Source organism: Petromyzon marinus, chromosome 3, assembly GCF_048934315.1.
Source record: "Petromyzon marinus isolate PM22_M1 ecotype Great Lakes invasive population chromosome 3, UKy_Petmar_22M1.pri1.0, whole genome shotgun sequence".
Classification (NCBI taxonomy): domain Eukaryota; kingdom Metazoa; phylum Chordata; class Hyperoartia; order Petromyzontiformes; family Petromyzontidae; genus Petromyzon; species Petromyzon marinus.
Genome location: NC_133669.1, coordinates 17,556,923 through 17,575,188, shown reverse-complemented (window position 1 = coordinate 17,575,188; position 18,266 = coordinate 17,556,923). Strand labels below are relative to the sequence as shown.

At 52.0% G+C, this 18,266-nt stretch overlaps 1 long non-coding RNA gene across 1 annotated transcript; it reads left to right on the top strand.

Annotated features, from left to right (window-relative positions):
- Window positions 1-434: 434 nt before the first annotated feature.
- LOC116958615 (uncharacterized) lies at window positions 435-17,905 on the top strand. Its single transcript, XR_004405439.2, has 4 exons — window positions 435-586; window positions 1,885-1,932; window positions 10,815-10,944; window positions 12,209-17,905. It is a non-coding gene; the product is annotated as an uncharacterized LOC116958615 (long non-coding RNA).
- Window positions 17,906-18,266: the final 361 nt, after the last annotated feature.

The window sequence follows — 18,266 nt, the reverse complement described above, 5'->3', positions numbered from 1 at the left end:
ATTAAAAACTCGACACACTGGTCAAGAACACTGTGACCTTAAAATGAAACATTTAAATAATAGGCGATGTTTAGTGCAATGGCCCTTCTTCAGAGCACACAGAGAGGACAGAGAGATCGAGTGGATTAACGTTGGAGACTGACGCATGGTTACAGTGCAGTCTCCCACCCTTATTCTCTCTGACTCTCTAAAAATGTGCAACGAGGAAGGGCCATTTCCCGAAACGTCAATTATACACTTTTGCTGTTCAAGCAATGCTGTTGACGCATGTGTTGAGGTTGTATTTGTCATTTGTGTTTGTGCACCCACTGCCGACGGAGTACCACCACCAAATAATGCGTTTTGGTTTAGGTTAGGTTACACAGTGCGCTAACCACTGCACCACCGCTCCCACACCGAACGACACACACACACCTACACGTACGCTTTAAGACATACGATACACACACGCGCGCACACGCACGCACACACGCGCGCGCACATCACCGCTATAAAACCCAGCAGGAGATGGAAGCGGCACTCGACACATAAGACTCCTCGAGGCCCTCTCGTTTCTCCTTCTCTACCCTCCTCAACCTCATCAATGGTGAGTGAGCCTGCACTGAACCCACTTCCCATCCCCAGGTATCATTTTTTTAAATCTCAACCCGGTGCTTTATTTCAAATTGGAATTTTCGTTTTCGTGAACGAATATCATCACACCGACAACGACGGCGGCTTCGTGCGTCTACAATTGCGTCTACATTTGTTCAACGGGATTATAGCAACATCGGGTAATGTACAATCGTATAGATTACTGACCAGGGCGTACCTGGTACTCTAGTTGAAGTGCCTTACGCCGAGAATCCCTACTCTAAGCCGTACCCGTAGCGTTCTGGAAAATATCAGGTGAGAAATGTAAGCCCTGGCTCAACTCGCCCAATCCCTTCCCGGTCTCCAAATGCAGATGTTTAAATACCAGAGTTCGATTCCTGGCTAGGGATAACGCGAATAAGCATTTGGGGAAATGCCTCCTTGCACCGTTGCCTCTCGCCTCCCAGATACATCACGTGGGGCAAGCAAGGCACCGTGGTCGCTATACAGTCAATGGGACGCATCGATTTTAATGGTTGTGACCAGTGGCGTAAACAAAGGTAAAGGTGCAGGCCCTGCAATTCCCTGCTCGTGCCACTGCTGGCGGAGGGGCTTCCTAAACTAAACTATGAACGAAAACTAATCAAGTGTTTTATTTTACATGGTTAAGGCCGACTGAGCTGTATCGCTCTTTTTCATAAGCGACAAATGATAGCGCAACGAAGGTGGCTTATCATCATCACGTGGACATTATATAGCAGCCAGGTGCTCTGAAAAGGGGAGCTCGAGTGAGGCCCTCCGGTGGCTATTGTGACCTCCCCTTCCACGCGACGCTGGGGCAAAATTACGGCCGGTTACCTTGAGGTGGGGAACCTCACGTGGCCGCGGGGCGTATGGAAAACGAAGTCGCCGGGGTCATTGCCGACCCGTCGGCGGTTGACCTCCCAACTCCTGCCCGAGAAGCCACTGACAGTCGTGGTTAGAGCACACGTGTGAGAGTAAGCAGCCTCGTCGTCCTGTACGTTGCCTGTCTGTTTCTTTTGTATGCCCATCCTTCCGTCTGTTTTGTCTGTTTGAGTGTCGCTTTGTCACAATGTTTATTTTACATGTATGTTGCCTCTGTCTGTGTCTGTATGCATGTTTCTTTTTTTATGTGTCTCAGTATATGTCTGCGTGTTTGTCTGTCTTGTCTGGCTGAGTGTGCATCATCTGTCGTGTCTGCGTGTCTCTTTTGCCTGTCCGTCTGTCTGTATGTCTATTTTGGCTGGCTCAAAATATGTGTTGCGTCTGTGTGTTGTGTCTGCCTGCCAGGCGTACAAACAGGCAGACGCAGAGAAAATGTTTTTCGCCCTGGACAAGGTAGGGACCATTCGAGACTCGAGTTCCCTCATCCCCTTACCCACGAACCCCCTCACTCCCTCACACCTTCATCCCCTCACTATCCTCATCCCATCGGGTCCCCAATGCTGCCTCTTACACGAACCCTAAACCCTAACCCAAGAACAGACCCCCAAATAAACCGGGCCCGAACAATTTAGTATGCATCACGTGCCCATTAAAATATATCATCAACGCGCACCACGCACGCATCGAATTGTCCGTGCCGGAATCCAGACTTGACGATTTATTCCACGTGTCGCCTGTGACTAAATCACGCGACATGCGCCTGATCTCTTCAGATCTCGGAACCTAAGCGGACTTGACCCTGGGTAGTGCTTGGATGGGCGATCGCCACCATGCAGAGCAGGAGTTCGGTGATGGTCAGCAGAGGGCAGTGTAGCACAAATCAATTCGTCTTATATACAGGTAGTCCCCGACTTACGACGGCGCGACTTACGATATTTTCGACTTACGATGGGGTCGTCGTAACGCATCTCCGTCGTAAGTCAGGGACTACCTGTATGCACGTAGCCAATTGTGCTAATCGGAGGTGCGGGGGAAGGACAACAAGCTAAACGCAAAAAGCCGTGAATCTATATTTAGAGGTGCATAGCTCCAGTGGCTTCCTAATATCGGAAGGAAGAGCGTTCCAGACGGCCGCAGAAGCGCACCTGAAAGCGCGCGATGCCGTGAGTGCCGTCTTTGTTCGATGGCCGGCCAAACGCAGCTGCGAGGATGACCGCCGGGGTTCGCGTGATGATGGTTTATGCTCCTTGATGACATCGGCGAGGTTTCGTGGTTCATTTGTGGCAAGCACTTCGTGTGCAATGACCGCAACCTTGTAACGTATTCGTTCTGCAAACCGCCACGTATATGCTCCCCACCTTCGCCAACCGGCACTGACAACCACGGTGAAGCACAGCCAAATAAGCCCCACGAACACTGCACGACGTGACGAAGCGCTCATCATGTGCATCTTATGCAAATGATGTTAATATATGGGCGGGGGAGGGGATTCGGAACAACATTGGTTCGGAAATTACGATCTGAACCCGGATAACCGCCTAAGCACGTTTCCCTGCCACTGCGAACAACAATCGCCAGTGACATCCGAAACCGGTTCTGACACCCTTCACTCCCTTTTCAGGAGGGTCCTGCCACATTGGGTTATTTTTTTTTAGATGTTTTCAGACCAATTTACGATGAATTTATTATGTACGTGGGAAGGAGGAAACCGGAACATCCGGGGAATAAAAAAAATCCCACGCCCTGTGCGAAGGAGAAACGCTCTATCCCCGTACAGATGGCGATGAGCGCACACTTTTTCTCTACCGCCTTCTGCTGGCGAGCCAGGGGTATGACACTTCGACGCCCACGGGAAAGGAGTTTCACAATATCTGTTGCGGTTAATCCACCAGCCCTCGCTGCCGCGAAAGAGCTGAATAACAGGCAGCCACGCGCAGCATGGACACCACAGCCCCGGCTTTAATGTTGCGAATGTTATATCGAGGCTGCTAGGGTGAGCTACACGTGCACACATGAGACACCAGACAAGACGGACAAGAGAGAATCCCTTTTTGACTGGAATCGGGTCCCAGTCTTGTGATAATTCGTAGAATTGTCGAGCGTGGGGGAGGGGTGAACATACTTGATTGTCAATTTATCACGTAGGCTTTCGCGACCAATGATCATCCACAATATAGGTTTTATTTGGGTCAGATCACGTAAACATATATGTGCCGTTAAACCCGCCACCACCCGACAAAGCCAATTTAGTAAGGTTTTTGTCATGTAAACAACATTCCAATTCGTTACTAGTACAGCACACTGGTGTGTTGGAGAGCAAATCCACAACATTTACAATCTAAGCACGACGTTTCGTCAGTAATTAATTACAACTAGCATCATCAGGCAACAGCCAGATTTGTGGAGAAATCCTCCTGTTTCGTTCCTTAAATAGAGGGGTAGATGTGATGACGTCACGTGTGAGCCTTTCACGTGCGAAGGGGGGGGGGGGTATAAATCATAATGGGTATCCATTGTCGGTTGGGTTATTAATTTGGTAAACCATATACATTATGGATGCACATTATGTATGTACATTGTTCTTGTATCTAGCAGCACCTGTTACTGCCTGCCTACACGTAATCCCCAGTGATGTATGGTGACCAGTATAGGCATGCATTTAAACAGTATATTATTTTATGATTCGCTTCCAAGCAACATTAAGCCTGTAACTATCCAAACGGTTAAAATTACTTTTATTTCTCTCAATTTCAATAGATTATTTAATTAGTCTTGGCCAGTAGTAACTAGTTTTGCACAAAACTTCAACATTATCCAAATCAATTGAGTGTCCTTGTTGGCACGCGTGTTCTGCCACTGCCGACAGTTGTATTTAGAGGCCGACCGAAACTGAATTTCTGGTTTCGGCCAAAACGGAAAGTAAAAATTTTGGCTTCGGCCGAAACAGAAACTATGCCGAAAGAGGCCATTTGCCAACTTTCGGCGCTGAAACCGAAACCGAATTTCGGTCGGCCTCTAGACGCGTCACAGACTCGCACGCACGCCCCAAGCCCCCTCCTGCTGTGTAGAACTCATGTGGAGGAGGGTTGAATTGGATCATTGGAGGGGTAGGTGGGTTGGTGTGTGTGCACACTATTGGGATCAGCACGCTGCTATAATCTGCTCAGTGTGCTGTGCGTGCGCGCATCTTTGTGCTGTGCGTGCGCCCGCGTGTGTGTGTGGTGCGTGCTGCCTGCGAGAGCCCAGCCTCTGAGACGCTCAAACAAAAGTGCTCCTAGTGGACTGCTGCTGCTGTTGCGAGTGCTGTTGCTGCTGTTGCGAGTACTGCTGCTGTTGCGAGTGCTGTTGCTGTTGCGAGTGCTGTTGCTGTTGCGAGTGCTGCATGTTGCTCGCTCATTTGGTGGTTTTGGGGGGGAAGTTATTTTTTTATTATTATTCTCCGTCGTCTGTGTTATTCCCCACCACCACCACACCCCTCTCACCCGGGTCACCCCCATCCTTGCTTGAGTGTGCGTGTGTGCGCTGCTTGCGATCGCCGGAGAGTGAGGAGCGTCTGTCCTCAACCACCGCCGCCGCCGCTTCTGCCCGGAGTCGCATGCGCGCGTGCGCGCGCCTGTAGTTTAGAGGCCGACCGAAACCTAATCTCTGGTTAAGGCGGAAAACGAAACCAGACCGAAAGTAAAAAAAATACTTTCGGCCGAAACCGAAAGTTAAAAATTAACTTTCGGCCGAAACCGAACCTATGCCGAAAGAAGCAATTTGCCAACTTTCGGCGCCGAAGCCGAATTTCGGTCGGCCTCTATTTGTATTTGGGAGTATTTAATATTTATTTGGTTTCTTTTAGTCTCGTGCTGATCATTCGTCCTGTCTGCCCAACATAACATTGCTTTTTCCATCAAGTTCATTGCATTGTGTCTGTCATGGGTGTTGTTTGACCATACTTCAGCACGCTGGTCAGCGCAGATTGGGGTGAATACGGAATACAGAGCTAGTGCAAATACCACGAGCTGTGGCCGGGACTCAAACTCACGTTAACTGGGTTCATTGCGCTGTGGGCTAACCACTGCACCACCAACCCTGCCAAAGGAAACAAGCGTATGTCAATTTGCATATAATTTGCATAAACAGTGAAACATTTATTGTGCCGCGCATGCGATGGATGAGTGTGTGGGGGCTGATCTCCCCCTCTCCACTCCCCATTAGGTGGGGGCTGATCTCCCCCTCCCCACTCCCCATTAGGTGGGGGCTGATCCCCCCCTCCCCACTCCCCATTAGGTGGGGGCTGATCCCCGCCTCCCCACTCCCCATTAGGTGGGGGCTGATCTCCCCCTCCCCACTCCTCATTAGGTGGGGGCTGATCTCCCCCTCCCCACTCCTCATTAGGTGGGGGCTGATCTCCCCCTCCCCACTCCCCATTGGGTGGGGGCTGATCTCCCCCTCCCCACTCCCCGCGAGCGGGTGGGGTGCGACGTCTGCCTCCCCCACCCCCGTCCCCTCCGCGTCTGCGTCTTTCGGGGCCCCCCCGCGTCCCCGAGCGGGTGACCGCCCCCCCCGCCCCGTACCAGGGTCCTCTCGGACCGACGTAGCGAGCGGCTGGCCGACTCCGCTTCGGGGCTGAATACGCGCGCGTCTTCCCCCACTCGCGTGCCCTAACTGCGGGGATTATTTAAGCGTTTGCCTCGCCGTTGTGTTGGGATAGTAAATTATTTCTACTAAGCCGTTGTATCAACAAGCCAAAGGTGCTCGGAAGTAGTTAATCTCTGCACGCTACTCGCATGGTGCGGTCAAGCGTCGGGTATTTTTATATGCGCGCGCTCGGAATCAATTAATTACTCCCTGCGCGCTACGCGTCCCTCTATTTAATTATTTATTTATGGTTGCGCGCGTCGGGCATATACTGATTAAAGTCACCCCCACACCGTCGTACGCCGATCGCTATCCCACCGCTCTTCACACGCACACAGGCACCACGCGTCACAACGTCAGTCTGTGCTAAGATTTTATTCCCGAAGCGAATAGGGGACCCCTGTCTATCGCCCCCTTCAGCCAGCACCCTTCGGACGCGCCTAACCTCCTATCACCTACCCGTCGCGGAGTGCGTCTACCATCCAAGCTCGAGCTGACTGAATTGACCCCTCTTTTCCTGGGGAAGATGCTCGCCTTGGGAACTTTTTCTGATCGATCGCTTTCAGCTCCACCCTGCAGGCGTCGCATGGACGCTGAGGACGGCTCGTCTCTCCCGCCGCTCCAGAAGGACTCTCACACAAATTCTCCCCCCTTATATGTCCAAAGCCCCTTAACCCCCGGGTCATATGACGTCATCCTGCGCATCCAATCGAATCCTCTTTTTTGGCCGTTTTGAGCGCTCTGGCCGTTGGGGGAGGGGGGGGGTCGCGTCATCCCCCCCCCTTCCCATTGTCTCTGTGCCTACGTTCCTCGCCGGTGATTCATCGATAATCCCCTCGCCCTCTCCCACTTAAGTCAACTCTTATCGGCCTGGGGCTTCTCCCTCCCACCCTACTGTTTACCCTGCCGCTGGGTACTGGCTGAAGTTCCCATCCCCCCGTGTTGTGCATGCTTCATCGCGGCCGGCCTGTCAAGCTCTATGCCCCCTTTTTTGGGGGGCCGCCATGTAATCCGGTCTGGGGGGCTCAGCCAATTTCCTGGTCCGGGGAAACCGTGGAACGTCCCTGTTAGTGGGGTCCTCGGGTGAAAACCCATCGTACCAGGTGATCCCCCTTCGAGACCTTATGGGGGTGCATGTGAGTGTTTAGTGGGGTGTGCGTGCGTTCGTGGGGGGGGGGGGGAGGGGGGGGTGCGAGGAGCGGGTAGCGCCGGCCGAGCTGCTCCGCTGCGGTGGCACCACAAGTGCGTACCACGGGAGAGTGGGGAATTATTTATAAAATAATCGATAAATGTCAAACGTCAACTGAGAGCGCTGACTACCAACAACTGTGGCGTTAAACACTGCCCAGCCTCAATCGAACCATGCATCTAGGTATGTATGTTGAACTGAACTTGTTTCGCACCGTATGTAGCCAACCGTGCTAATCGGAGGTGGGAGTCTCCAAACATCCCAGCGGAGCATGACCCTTGAGACTCAGCGACGCCTGGCTGGGAGAAATAAAGCACTATATTAAACTTAGTATTATTACCAGAATCAAATCCTAATAATTTTATATACTGTATTTGTGTGTTCTGTATTTGATGCATTCTATTAGCCGTGTATTCTTTGTGCTGGTTGTACCATTCTGATGCACTGCCTTGCCATTTGGAACTTGACCCAGCGCAGTTGTCCATGGATAGTTGTATTCGTGTTTGTGTGCTGTTACCAGGTCTCTGTAACCAGGTCTCTGTAACCAGGTGCCCATCAAAATGGGCATTTATTGCCAAATGGGTTTTATCTTGCGTCAAATATAAACCTAACCTAAATAGACTCGAACACACCCTAAACCATAAATAACCATGCTTTGAAACCGGGCTCTAATGCAGCCTCTTACCAAACATTATTCTCATAATTCATACTGAAGCTGACATCATAACCCACTGCCTGGACCCTAAAAAATTTCTGTCACCTGAACTCTGACTAAAATCCGGACCTCAAAGCGTAACCGTTGAATAAATGTGCAGCCCACTGCCGGCTGAGGGTCTCCTCACGCCGTGCGGGTCATTTGGCCATAAATCACCACGCTGGTCAGTGCGGCCGGGCAATCATGGGCCGTTGGAGCAAAGACTAAATACAGTACATGGTGGTCTAGATGTCTTGTGACCCCCCCCCCCCCCCCCCCAATGAATCCACCCCTAACATTCCCCCACCCCTCCCCCCGCATATTCAGTTCTGGTGTAAATAAACCTTACGCAGTACTTTGAGAAAATATCACGTGAAAAGTGAATTAAATGGGGCGGGGTCACAAGGCATGCGGACCATCCTGTACAGCAACCGATGTGATTGCACCGCCCTCTGCTGACAACGCAACCCCCACAGCAGCCTCACAATCCGGGGCCACCGCGAGAGGGCTGCTGGGTTGGGACGTGCGCCATCAAATATCTCTTGCGCCCCCCCCCCCCGCCGCTTTCCCTCCTCCTACATCACCCAAAGTTCACTCTCCTGGGGGGTTAATCACTGTCACGGTGTCGCGGTGGCCGAACGCACCCCACTCCGCACACCATGCGACAGGAGGAGCTGGAGCCGAGCCCGCAAGGCTTGTTCTCCTTGCCCGCACAACTCCCCGACTAGCGCGGTTGGCTACGTACGGTGGGAAATAAGTTCAACATATAAACATAGATAGATGAAGGTCGTCCGTCCAAATACTATGCGTGCTCAACCCCCGGCTCGGATTTCCGAGATCTAACGATATCGAGGCAGCATTCTGGGTGAGTTTGAGACAGGCAATACGAACCATGACTACTTGCCCTTAAACCTATGTAACAATGTTCTTTCGAGGACCCATATCAATCAGATATTGACGTTGACCTATCTCGACTGTGTTGGGGCATTGCCGCCACACATTCGCACTCCTCCCTGCACATCAGGACACGCCCTGCACTGCGCCCTGCACCGCAACTCACCTGACCCTGCACACAATGATTAGCCACCACGCCCTGCAATATCCCCGGGGCATGCCGAGGAAGCCAAAGGATTTCTAAAACGTTGATATTAATAGCGAGAACGGGGGGGGGGGTCCGTACCTCGCTCTCACACACACCCAGCCCGGCTGTCTGCATCTTGCTGTCTCTCTCACACCATCTCACACCCATAGACCTTATGTTACAAGGAACTTGTCTCATAGCAACAACCGGCATGTACTGCGTGTATCAAACAACAGTCAGCAGACTGTATGTATGTACAAACTTACATACAAAGACAAAGATCCTCCGTATCGCCTTAACAGACTGTAGGAGCAAGTGCTGTTAGCGAGCACCCTATGAAGGCCGGCACGACACACGAGGGGGTGGGTGGTCAGCACCACGCCCGGCCGCCTTTGTCTCCCGAGGGGCGATGTTTACACACTGCACCGGGTACTCCTTTGAGGCTTAGTCAACCTAGGCTAGGCGCAGGGCCGGTTCAGATAATCATCACTGGTGTTGGCCGTGTGGGGAAATCGAACTCGGGTCGCCAGGTTCATAGCGCAGCGTAGCGCTAATCGCTCCACTATCGCGCGCACACACACACGTGCCTAACGAGTCGTTCGTTCTCTGGCTCACACACAAACTTGCCGAGTCTCTCCCACACATGTCTATGTCTCGCCTCTATCACACACACACACACTCTCAAGTGTCCTCTCACACGTGGATACATACTACATGGGTCCATTTCACACACACACACATGTCGCTTGTTGCAGAGGTTCACGGCTGGAATGCAGCGCGTGTAATAGCCATTTTAACACTGCACGCCATTGGCTTCACAGTCGAAGTTAAAGTTCCCCTGATGGCATTGGCAAGAGTAGAGGACAATTGGGTGCCTGGCGTCAGTCAACATTGTTTGCCATATTCTAAAATGACACGGCAAATTACTCATTTGGGACTACACACAGCGACCATCGCCCCCTACTGGAAGACTAATGCCTCGGGTCACTATTGCAAATTAGACTTTCCTGATCTCTTGAGTTCTCCTCTGGTTAAACAAAATCATCTTGAAACGTTCCAACTCTGCCTCTCTCGCACACATCCTCGTTCTCAAATCGCGCTCTCAAAATGCACAAAGCGCGTGCTTAAATGTGTGTCTCAATACGGCTGTGTCTGTCGATGGTCAAGAATAATAACGGAGTGGCAGCCAAGGAATGGAACGCGTCCGAGAGAACGTCCACCGAGTGGATGGAGTGAAGAAATCAGCTCGCGCGCGGGTGCTAGGTGGATTACTACATCACATGATCGTGGGAGGTGTATGTACAGTATGGAGAATTTCTTTCGCACCGTACGTAGCCAACCGCGCAGTCCTAAAGAGAGTAACTTTAAACGTAGATTTAAAAGTACATAGTTCCAGTGGCTTTCTAATATCGGAGGAAAGAGCGTTGCAGACGTCCGCAGGAGTGCATATGAGCGCAAGCAACGCAGTGCTCATCTTTGTTCGATGGTTCGCCAAAAAGCCGCTGCTGCGAGAATGACCGGAGTTCACGTGATGATGGTGTATGATCCTTGACGAGATCAGCGAGGTTTTGCGGTTCATTTGTGGCAAGCTCTTTGTGTTTTAATAAATGCGACCTTGGGGAGGCCTTCATCCGGCAGTGGATTGACCATGGCTGATGATGATGGATGTCTGCCTCTGACCATCCCTCCTGTATCCCATGCACCGCTCTCGTCCCGTGCCCTAACCCTGCCCCGCGATCGCCCAGGATGGCTCGGGTTTTCTGACGATGAACGAACTCCAGGCCGGAGCGAAGACCCTTGGCGTGGCCGAGGACAAACTCGAGGACTTCATGCGTTCGGCGGACACATCCGCTGATGGCAAAATCGACATCAAGGGTTCGTGTGGAGGAGCGCTCATAGCCAAGCCACTCCAAGTACACGCATCCCCAAAACCACTCTCAACGCACGACCACTCACATGGCCAACTCTACCGCTCATGCAGCACACCACCACCTCACCACCACCACTCGCACAGCCATCTCTACCACCGATGCAGCACACCACACCACCACACTCACCAGACTACCACCACTCACACAACCACCTCTACCCATACCACACCACCACACTTACCATACCACCACAAGAACACCACTCACACAGCCACATCTATCTACCCATACCACACCACCACTCTTACCATACCACCACACCACACCCAACCAGCCGTACCCTAATCGAACAATCACGAACATTGGCAATGAGTGCACACGTACAGCGAGTTTTGTCAGTCCACTGCTGAATGAGGAAGGAATATTAAAATGCCTCAATCGAGAGCGCAAGGGAAACTGCAGCGATTGCGGTAGTACAGCATACAGGGGAACCTGCGTGATCCACCAACCCCTGTGCTAAGATCACAGTCGCAGTCTCGTAGAAATGTACACAGTGGCTGGGATGACGCTGCTGCCAACACCAGTGACGATTATCTGGACCGGTCCTCAGCCTCTCCCAGGTCGACTCCACCTCTGTAAACATCACCACTAGGGAGACGAAGGTGGCCGGGTTTATTGCCGGTCACGTACCCCCTCGTGTGTAGCGCCGACCTTCATGGGTGGTCGCTCAACAGCACTTGCCCCAACAGTCTGGCAAGGCTATACGGGAGATCTTTGTCTTGTCTTTGGCGTTAGCCCAGCCGAAGATGCTGCGAGAACGACTTCACCAGCTCCAGGCGACATTCGCATGGCCTTGTTCCTTTAGGGCAGGATTTGAGTTTGGTGGGGGTGTGGGGATTAGATGGGGGGGGGGGGGAGGCTATAATCGGCGTGTGAAACTGTGGAGAACATGGGAGTCTGATGACTCCAACATTCTGTTGAGTGTTGAGAGTGGGGCAACATGCAAAATTAACAAAACGCCCTCAACGTATTCGTGACGACACACTGTGACATTAAGAGGTTAAATTGCTTCTCTGTATATGTGTTAGGAAACTAAAATTTTAAATATATATTTTTTACCAGGTAAGGCTGACTGTGCAGTCAAGCTACTTTTTCAGAAAAGGCAGATATTGTCCACCTTCGTCGAGACGAGAATGATACATGGACGCCCCTCTATCAATCGTGATGCTGATTCTGCATTGTTGTTCATGTTGCTGTTGTTGTTGTAGAATTCGTGGCTTACATGACTGGAAAGTGAACCCAGGGGACCAGAACAATGCGGACACGTGGGGAGGAGTGACATCGCGTGCACCGCACACACACGTGTGCACACACACACGTGTACACACACACACACGTGTACACACAACAACAACAACAACCGCCATTCGCCACTAAGTGGCGGTGACGTCACCACGACGCTTGTGCCAGGCCATGTGCACATTGAGGCCACGTGAAGTGTCGAACGCCCACTGGCAGGAGGTCACGGGGCAGACTCAAGTGCCACGGGTCGACTGACTAAGATGACTGAGATGACTGTCTGATGCACCATCTGTGCCCCCTACTGTGCCAACTTGCTCCATTGTTGTTTGAGGGCGACTGCCTCCAACTGCCCAGTAGCGTCCTTCACGAGCCTCCTCCACAGAGGCCGATCTTGACACCGCTGGTACTAGTCATCGGCAAGTCCACTCAGCTCCACGTCCTCCTGTACCACATCACTCCATCTCTTCTCTTGCCCATGCCGCGCCCGTTTAGCCCCCTCGATCCGGCCGAACAAAAGCTGTTTCGGCATGCAGTGGCTGGGCATGCGGGCTACATGACCCAGCCAACGCAGCCTTGTCTGCCGGAGGAGCTCACCGATGGGACCTTGCCCAGATCTTTCAAAGATTTGTGAGCTCCTCACACAATCCAGCCTGTTTAAAGCCAGGATGGATCGTAGGCAGGCCAGCCTAAATGTTTCTAATCGGCGAAGATGTTCCACTAGGGGGGTCCACGTTTCGCAAGCGTAGAGAAGGGAGGGAATGACCATGACCGAGAAGACCTGAAGCTTAGTGCGGAGCGATAGACCAGGTAGCTTCCACACAGCGTTACGCAACTGATGAAAAGATATTGCCACTCGACTGATTCGGAGTGAGACCTCTGCTGTCAAACTGGAGCCGGCCATAAGCACACTGCCCAGGTATGGGAAACTCTCCACTCTCTCCACAACTGCCCCATCACCGATTGGGAGTTGTGGGGGTGGAGTGTCCGATGGTGCAAAATACCCAAGCAGGTGCTTAGTTTTGGTGGGGCTGATAGTAAGGCCCCATCTCTTAGTGGCACGCTCCAGTCTCAGCAGCAGTGTCTCCAACTCCTCCTCTAAATGAGCAGCTATTACCAAATCATCGGCATACATAACGTGGTTGAGCAATAGCGAGCCATCCCTTGACTGCACCCGGGCATCGATCAGCCTCCAATTATATCTGTACCAAATGGAGATTCCCCCGGTAAAGCTATTGAAGGCTTCACGAACTACGTGGTCCAAATAGATGTTAAATAATGTGGGAGCCAGAGGACATCCCTGTCTCACCCCAAGGTGTACAGGGAATGGCTCTGACTCCTGGCCACGTAGTTTTAACCGGGCCCGCTCACCATCATGAAGGTCCTTAATGATCGTGAGTAGAGAGTCAGGGACTCCAAAAGCACGAAGAACAACCCAGAGCCCAGGCCTACTGATGGTATTATAGGCCTTGACCAGGTCAATAAAGCAGAGATGTAGGTCTTGTTGGAATTCCCTATACCTCTGCAGGACCGCCCTTTCCTGAAACCGCATTGGGGCTCCGCAAGCCTCTCCTCAGCGTGCCTCGGAAGGTGATGTTGAATAATCCTTGCCAGGACCTTTCCCGGCGCACTGAGGAGTGAGATGCCCCTGTAATTGTTACAGTCTGTGCGGTCTCCCTTCCTAAAGAGGGAGGCCACCAGGGTATCCTTCCAATCCTGCGGAACCCGACCAGTGGTCCAGACTGTTGTTATGATGTCATATAGGACAGTCTGTGCACAAACGCCACCCTCCCTCAGCATTTCGCTTGGGAGATCATCTCTACCCGGTGCCTTTCCTGGTCTCAGACTCCAGATCGCCTTCAGTACTTCCTCAACAGATGGCACCTCAGCCAGCCACTCACAGGGGGTGACTTCTTCCAATATTTGAGGCACTACAGCCTCAGCAGGGTCATTCCCACTTTGTGCCACGATGTTTTTCTGGCTGATGGATTTCTCCTCCCCCAGGACCTCACAGAAATGCTAAGCAAATCTGCAAACCTGTTCCTGGAGGTCGGAGATTGGATCACCGTTTTTTCCCCTAATTATGGTAATAGGTGTGGCGCTGCAGGTTACTTTTTTGATGGAGTTAAATAGAGATTTGTGATCGCGGGCCTTTGAGGCGGACTCCATCTCCTCAGCAATCCGCGACCACCACCCATCCTTGCAGCACCTCACAGCTCTCCGAACCTCCGAGCGAAGGCTGCGGTAAGCCTCCTCATTCTCTGACGTGGGATTCTGTAGCCGATGACAGTGGGTCTGTCGCTTTTTCTCAACCATCCTGAACATCTCCTCTGTCAGCCAGGGTCTCTGGAGAGGTCTGGACCGCGTACCCAAAGCAGCCATTGCAGCTGCATGAGTCATAGTCCTAAACCTCGCCCATTTACCCTCGACATAAGGAGGAGTGGGGGGCGATGCCAACCCCAGCCGCAAGCGATGATGAAATTCTCGCTTGCAACTTTCATCAGATAACTGAGACCAGGCCACTTTAGGTTGGAATGGGGTCCTGGGTGTACACCCACCACCGGAGTGGAAGAATGGCAGGCGCATCTTACAGATGACTAGTCGATGGTCAGAGGGCAGATCAGCTCCACAGTAAGTCCTGGTGTCAAGGACATGGGCTCGCATCCGCTGGTCCGTCACTATGTAGTCCAGCAGATGTTCTTGCTTGGACCCGGCATGCATCCATGATGTTGTGTGGATGCGCCGATGCCGGAACAGCGTGTTGGTAATTACAAGCCCATGGGCTGCACAAAAATCTAGGAGCCTCCTACCGTTGTTATTGAGCTGATCTGGCCCATGCCCTCCAATCACTCCAGACCAGGTGCCAGCATCATGACCAACTCGGGCATTGAAGTCACCCAACAAGATGACTCTATCCCGAGGGGCCACTTTAGCCAGCACCTGTGACAAGAGGTCATAGAAGGCATCTGACTCATTGGCTTTGCCTGCATCCCTCCACGGATGTTCATCTTCGGTGGGGGCATAAGTAACCACGGCCACCACTCCTCACCTCCGGTTGATGGGAAGGCGAGCCCAAAGTAGCCTGGGGCTTACAGCTTCCCCCACCTCACTGCCACGCTCCCACGTCCCCCCTTCATTCTTTTGTTCAAAAGAAGAGCCACACCCTGTTGTTTGGCAGTCTGCTGCCCCGAGTAGAGGACTGTCTACCCCTCATGGTGGCAGGAGCCAGAACCGGTCCACCGGACCTCCTGAATGTCATAGAGATCCAGGCGGTACCGGTCCAGCTCCCGACAGAGGAGTGGCAGCCTCTCCTCCGCAGTGAACGTTCGAACATTCCACGTGGCCACACGAAGTGGCTTTTCGTTATTTCTGGAGGAGCCCCGAGGGTAGAGATTCAATCTCCTGGCTCCGCCAATTGAGGTTTGGCCAGGAGACGTCATAGACGCCTGTTCCCCCGGGGCCTCTGGCACAAGCTTATTAGTTATATATTTAAGTCGTGGTTTCGTGGTAATTTTTTGAAGGTGGAGGGGTTACCAGCCCCTCGCACCCGTCCAGAGCCCCCGTTTAGCCACTGTGGTGGTCACAGACGCCATGAGGGGAGGAGTCAATCGGAATGGCCCTCTCCCCACAGCACTGTCCACGACAGAGTTGCCCGTCCGGCACCCCGAGGAGGTCGGGGGTTGTTTTGCCGGACACACACATGTGTACACACACACACGTGTACACACACACACGCAGACGTTCATACACATGAAGATCAAAGACAAAGATCCCCCGTATAGCCTGCACAGACTGCTGGGGCAAGTGCTGTAAGCGAGCACCTATGAAGGCTGGCACGGCACACGAGGGGGTAGGTGGCCAGCATCCCACGCACGGCCGCCTTTGTGTCCCTAGTGGCGATGTTTACCAACCGCACCAGGTACGCATTTGAGGCTAAGTCGATCTAGGGGAGGCCCTGGACCAGTTCAGATAATTGTCACTGGTGTTGACCGTGAGCGGGAATCGAACTCAGGTGGCCGGGTTCGTAGCGCAGCGTAGCGCTAACCACGACACTACACTACCGCTCCCCACACAACTACGTGCACTCACACACACACGTGCTCACACACGCACACGGACACGCACAAAATACACAAGCTCACGCAATACGCATGCTTTCACGCGTGCAAACTAACGATATTATACACACGTACACTAGCACATACATACATACACGCATACTAATAAATACGAGTATACATACACACCGAAACGCACACTGTAATATATCCTTACACACACACACTGCCGCACAGTAAGTCGCACAAATATATGCAGTTAACGCATGGACGCTACTATATATACACACACACGTCGACCGATAACACAAGCACGTCCAGAGCAATAATACACGTGCACACTCATTTATTGCCAGTGTACATATTTGCACACGTGGAAAACATCTGTAAGGGCCCACGCACTTGCAGAGACGCGCACGTACACACCTGTACACGAGAGAGTACATTGAGTGTGAATGTATTTTATTCTTTACAAGGACGATCCCGTTTAGCCAGTTTCCCGGCTATATTGACATCTACGTGTACACAAAGACAAATAGCCCCCGTATAGCCTTACCAGACTTTTGGGGCAAGTGCTGTTAGCGAGCACCTATCGAGGGTGGCATAGCACACTGCACCAGGTACTAATTTGAGACTGAGTCGACCTTCGGGAGGCCCAAGGCTGGTTTATATCATCGTCACTGGTGTTGGTCGTGAGTGGGAATCCAACTCGTGTCTCTGGGTTTGCAGCGCAGCACGCTAACCGCTGCGCCACCGCTCCCCACACACATACAGAACGCAGACGCAACAGACGGGGTGCATTATATTCACAGACGCTCATTCATCACTGTGAAAAAGTCACAGACGCTCACGCACACGCGCACAAACACTCACTCCACACCTGCAGTCGTTTGTGCCCCCTTATACGGTACATACATGTGTGTGTGTGTTGCCTTCAAGACTAACAAATAAACGTTTCGTATTGAGAAACAAAAAAACCTCCACATTCAAAAGAGCCTTACTTCATCATCAGGGCCTAATTTCAGCACGCATGATATCCCGGGGCTGAGGTCCGGAAAAATGTCGGGTCTGGCCGAATTGTGGCGCCCATGCTCAACCTCCCCGACAAGCCCTCCTGGCTGAGTCTCAAGGCGCTAATTTCACACGGGTCCTGTACTGGCACACCGTGTTTGGCCGATTACATTTCCCCATGGAGCATTTTGCCTTGTGTGGAAGGAAAGCGGAAAGTATTGTACCTGGGTAAAACCCACCACGCAAAGGAAGGGGATGGCGTTCAAAGGTCCGCACAGATGGGGCGTGAACCAACCCAAGACTAGCTACCTCCCGCAACCCAGGGGGTTCGGGAATTTCCCACAATTATCTGTGTGACCTGGCAAACCTTCCACCAAAATGATCACGGGCATTCGCCAGAAGGCTACATAATTTGATTTAGGGCGTTTTCAGTCTGTGGTATAAAATTATGCTGTCATACATAATGCATTTCAGTAACGACAGTAGTAGAGAGAGAGCGTGAGAGAGGGAGGCAGAGAAACATCACAGAATGAGAGAGATGAATTGAACTGAAATGGAGATGGCGTGATGAGACAATTGGAAAAGTGACAGCTAGAGTGAGAGAGAGAGCAACGACTGAAAGCAAGAGGGGTGGAGAGATGGGGGGGGGAGAGTCGGTGAGAGAGGATGGAGAAAAACAAGTCGGGTGGTTTAGGTTTTTGTTGTTGTTTAGAAAGCCTCACTGAGTCTCGAGACTAATTTTCATGAGGCTCCTGCCAAGTTATCTCAGTTAATTTCTCAGGAGAGATAAGAGGGCGATGAAGAAGAGAGTGTGGCGTATGCAAACAAATACAGAAAAACGACCACAGTGAAGAAAATAAACAGAGAGCAATCCAAGGAGAGTTCGAAGACGCGAGAGAGGGACGACAGAGGAAGATTTAGAGAAGCGGTTCTTCACCTTGACTGCAGCCTTGGACCC